The sequence below is a fragment of the Garra rufa genome, unplaced genomic scaffold (genome assembly GCF_049309525.1).
Source record: "Garra rufa unplaced genomic scaffold, GarRuf1.0 hap1_unplaced_007, whole genome shotgun sequence".
Lineage (NCBI taxonomy): Eukaryota > Metazoa > Chordata > Actinopteri > Cypriniformes > Cyprinidae > Garra > Garra rufa.
Genome location: NW_027394282.1, coordinates 1,158,036 through 1,163,784, shown reverse-complemented (window position 1 = coordinate 1,163,784; position 5,749 = coordinate 1,158,036).

The window sequence follows — 5,749 nt, the reverse complement described above, 5'->3', positions numbered from 1 at the left end:
GACTTATAAACATCAGGAACATAAATATGCAAATGAACCGTAATTAAAATGTATGTATGCAGATGATTGGTGGCATACATTGCAATAGAATTTAGTCTGCATTTACAAATACAATGATTATTAGTGAATGTTAAAGCTATGAGTGGATACTGTACTGATGTTTTCTGCACAAAACATGTTCACACACCTGTGGGTGCAGCAGCAGGGGGTGAAGCACCAGGGACTGGGGGGACAGGAGAAGCGGCAGGGGATCTCAGATCTTCATTATCAGTAGGCTCTGTCAAGACAATAGTAAATGTTAATAGTCACAGAGAGATTACATTATACTATTCATCTGTAAACAATTACAGCATATGCCTTGTAAATTGGCTTAACTGGAAAACTCACCTATTTCCGTATCCCCTACTTCCGCTTCTCCCTCTCCCTGGTCCCTGGGGTGGTTGTACTCCATGACCTGGGCCTCGACCCCCCCCATGTTACTGGTGGTCTCCCGTGGGGTGACGAAGGGGTCGAGGAATCCCAGGATCTGTGCATACTTCCACTTCTTCACCAACCCTGCTGCTGACCCACTCCTTTTATCCATCTCCTTCCTCTTTTCCTTCAGGTACGTGTCCCTGAGGCTCTTCCATTTTTTCCTGCACATGTCCTCTGAATAAACACATTATCTTGTTAGCGAAAAGTAGGGTAAAAAAGGGGGAAAATAGGTGTAAAAAATAGCGGGATGGCCGCGGGTCGATAAACGTGTAGTTACATGACTCAAAAGTGAAATGTGTAACTTATTTACAACTTACCAGGTTGCCCAATCTCCTCACCGACACTCTTCCAAGCGAGGTCCTTTTTATTCCTGTCTCTATAGAAATATGAAGTTGTGTCGTACAACTCCGTCCGACTACTCACCGCCAAAATTAGACGTTCTTCCATTTTGAATGAGTGACTCCGGGCGGGCCTGCCGCCACAGAATCAAGCAGGCTCCTGATTGGTTAACGCGGCGCGAATTGACGCAGAAGTTCAGATTTTTCAACTCGGGCGGCAGACGCGAATTCGCGTCAAACGCGTGATGCACAAAAAGCACAATTCGCGCCAGACTCTCAATTCGCGCCATTCGCGCGAACTAGACGCGCGAATTCGCGTCTACCGCGCCGCGCTAAACGCCAATTCGCGCCGCAAGAACTCCAGACGCGCGTAAACGCGTCTTACCATTGACTTAACATTGAAATCACTCGCGCCAGACGCATATTCGCGTTTGGTGTGAACGCAGCATTAGAGCGGAAGCAGATGGGGCCTTTTTCTTGTAATGGTAAAATATATTGTTGTTTGATTAAGTGCAAAGTTGTCTTAAAGTAGGCATTTGTCTATAAAGGTTCATATAATGCCTCACCACACGGTGTGATGTTGACATAATGTGATTTAGTTTGACACAAAGCAACCGAGTGATCCTTGTCAGCTAGGTAAAATATATTATAAGAAATTTCTATTTTGATTTTATGGCTATCTGCTGAATTTGCTGATGCTTGTAAATTACATGATGTAATTTATTAACATTTCATCATATTATAAAGCCTATATAGCCATTGAGAGGGACATCCCAGTGGATCACAGTGTTGTTTTAATTAGTTTACATAAGATATATATACATAAGATATGAAGAGCTCTTTTCCAAAACGCGATAAACGCCAAATAAAAAAATGAGTTAATTATGCCATTTTGCAGTGCACTGAACCTATTCACGACTCCATAAATGTTTCATGCCAAATCGCTGTATTTCCGTGTTTAAAATGTACTGCAAGATGCAGTTTCTTTCCAAAACGCTATAAGCGCCAAACCTGTTTTTAATCTTAATGCGATATATCCTCTCGACCAATCAGAATTCGCCGAGCGTTCGACGCAATCTAACATGGCGGCGCCCTGAAGCGAGAGATGTTTGTGTCCAGTCTTCAAAATGAGAGCTTTAAACTCGATTAACAATTTTGATGGCCTGGATAGGCAGTGATACCTGTACCTGTTGTTAGAAAACGCAGACTAGACAAAGAAAATCACAAGAAAAACAACAAAAAAGAAGGTTCGTCACTGTTTACTAGTGCGTTTTGGTTTTAAAACGGCGTTTTAAAATGAAAAGAATCCTCGTCTACATTAGCGAGTAGCATGTATAGGTAGATTCTCTATTGTTTTGATAAAGGACGTGCTTGAAGCGGTCGAAAGGGGAATCTACTTATACATATCTATGGCTAAAGCAACGAGCATGATGTGATTTTTTACACTGTCGGTCATCAAGGATACGCAGAGAGAATGTGGACAGCCACGCCATCGTTTTCAAAAGTCTCCAAAAGTTTTGGTCCATTTACAATGAAACGCAACCCCGGAGTTTTCAGACTAAAACACACAAACTAATGCTGTCACCAGACGACCTGATAATAAATTTAGACAGTTTTACGAAAGACCAAACAAGGTTTACAAGGATAGGGCCATAATTCTCCTGGACTTAACGCAAGTAGAAAGGCAGCCTCTGAAAGTCTAAACAAACGAAAAGACTGACATTAAAAATAAAGATTTATATTAATTTATAGTCCCTTATGCCATATGTTGCATGTTCTCTTGTTTTTTTAAAGACATAAACGAGCAAAGTTTGGGGAAAAAAAGAATGGATTTGTAGCGTTTTGAAAAAAATAAATATAAACTTTGAATGTATGATCGACAATATTGTTGTTTCATTTAACAATCATTGTTTAACATGTTCAGAATGAGCCAACAGACCATTTTAACAGGATAAATTGAATATTAACAAAATATATGGGTCTAGGAAAAAAATGTAATTTTCCTGAAAACAATTAAAATGGATTTATAGCGTTTTGGAAAAGAGCTCCTCATATATAGGCTACATAAGATACCCTCTATATGTATATATTATCTGTATAAAAGTTATTAATACTAATTAAATATAATATAAGAATATTATTGTGTTTTTTTATGGTGGTGGAGGGGTTTGGGGGGGGGGGGGGGTGCCCTTTTTTCAGTTTCAGTACATGCCCGTCAAAAGGTCTGTGCACGGCCCTGCCCTTCGGATTCGGCCATTGACAATGTCCTCTAATAAGGCCAACACTGCCATTGCCATAGACCAGGGGTTTTCAAACCTGTCCTGGAGCCTCCCCTGCCCTGCACATTTTGCTTGTCTCTCTCATCTAATACACCTGATTCAAAACATCAGCTCATTAGTAGAGACTGCAAGACCTGAATTGGGTGTGCCTAATAAGGGAGACATACAAAATGTGCAGGGCAGGGGAGGCTCCAGGACAGGTTTGAAAACCCCTGCCATAGACTAAGGGTTGTATACATTTGCAAATGCTTTTATATGTTCTAAATCACATAATTGGTAGAAAAATATTGTGTCAATTAACCTCTTAAACTCTAATTGTTTCAGAATGTTGATGCTTCATTTACCTTCCTCATATAGTATCAGCCCATATGTGGTCTCATTTGAAAGCTTAGAGTCTCCTCTTTACCAGGAATACAATAACTTTTAGTTTTATGATACATAAAGTAGTAAAATTATGCTTATTATTTATGTCGTACCACACACAAATTTCCGCCTAACGATTGTGAAGAATTATTACAAAGAATGTGTATTTCTTATATTTTTCACAAACAGACAATTCTCTCATTCTCAAGAATCTGACCATGTAAATCATTTTATTGTGTGACAAACACAGATCAAATAATCTTCAATTGAATCACGATGTCAGAATATACTTGAAGAGTATGATAATATATTCTATTAATTTCCTCCACATACTACTGCTTCAGTTAGCCGCAAACGGCCACAAACTCCATTTTATCCTTTAGATTAGGATCTCTTCTTTCAAACAAGACCATTTTCACGTTTCTCCGTGCTTTTATTTCAGAAGCGCTCAAAACCGCTCAAATAGACCGCTCTCTGTGTCTACGGCTGTCTGAGCGTGTGTCAGTAGATCAGATTACAGTCTCCGGCCGCCTGCTGTGCTGCTCCGAGGTGTGAACGATGACAGCTGTCCCTCTCCAGCGCGCAGAAGAAGAAGAGTCATGGAGAGGTTCCGGGTCACAAAAGATGCTACGACGGTGCAGGGGCTTTTGGACTCTCAGAACGTAGATATGTGTCTCAGACAAGCGTGCCGTAGGGGTCCTGAAAAGTGAAGCCAAAAGTTTTCGATCGCCCCCTGGTGGCTGGCTGCAGTATGGGTCATAAACCCCGCCCTCTCCATGTAATCTAATGGGACGTGAGCCAAACTAAATAATCGAAATAAAATAATTTTTTTTCCAAAGGTGATTTCTACGGAAGCGTAGAGCTGCCACCCAGGTAAAAAAATAATCTGAGCTTTATCACGTTTGTACAATATAATTATCACGTTCTTACAATATAATATCACGTTTGTACAATATAATTATCACGTTCGTACAATATAATATCAGGTTTGTACAATATAATTATCACGTTCGTACAATATAATATCATGTTTGTACAATATAATTATCACGTTCGTACAATATAATATCACGTTTGTACAATATACTTTTCACGTTCTTACAATATAATATCACGTTTGTACAATATAATTATCACGTTCGTACAATATAATTATCACGTTTGTACAATATAATTATCACGTTCTTACAATATAATATCACGTTTGTACAATATAATTATCACGTTCGTACAATATAATACAGACAAGAGGATGTGGTGCTGGTCCTTCAAGAGTCACTCTCAACTCATCTGTCTATAAAGCCTAGAAAAAAAACAGTCTCCATGAATTTCACAACACTTCAGAATGTTATTCTTATTAATTGAGGGTCATTTTTTAGGATTTTTTGCCCAAGCAAAGTCTCTGAGAACCTGACACATTCCACTTCTGGAGACTCCAGGTAGGTTGCAGTTCTGGAAAACGATGGCGCTGGAGACTAAATGGTTCATGATGGTTTCATATCTGATTCTTAACATTAATTCTTACATTTTTGCAATTAACATGCATCTTTTCTCCTCCACCTGTTTGTTCTGACAATGCAGATGCAACAAGCGTTTTTCTGTCCGGTGGTCATGCCTTAACTTTGCAAATTGCAGTATTGCATTAGTATTGCATCCTTCTCATGGGCATTTAATAGTTTTTGACTTTTCAGTCTGAGGTAAATCTCTTTTTGGCTCATTTTATCTGTAAAAGAAAATGTGCCTAATAATTCTGCACACCTGAAAATAAGGATTTTTTCACTTCCAGCCTTCATGGACAATTATATATCAATTATAAATAATTAAATACAAAATGAATAGTAGTTATTAAGATTGATGTGGTTTGGAATTATTAAAATGTGCTTGGGAAAAAAATATGACAAGAATATCAACTTGCCTAACAATTCTGCACTCCCTCTAGTAGGAAAAAAGAGTACGTGAAGAAAGAAGTACGTTCGAAACCTCAGTATTCATAAAAGAGTAGGCGAGAAATCCCCGGATGTCCTACTGCTTCAGCCCAGATTCTGAAGTGTTCATCTGATGCACACTTTTCAATCCCAGGAGGCCAAAACGTCATCATCGAACGTGATTGAGAACCGTGACGAGAGTCTTTACAAATGTGAGTATTACAAACCAAAACACGGTTCCCTGTCTTAAAATCGTATTTGTTGAGCTACTGTATCATAAACTGCTGATTTGCATTAGGTGTCAAGACATTAGACAGTCACGTTAAAATATATTTGTGATTTCGCTGTAAAACACGTTTTATTACGTATA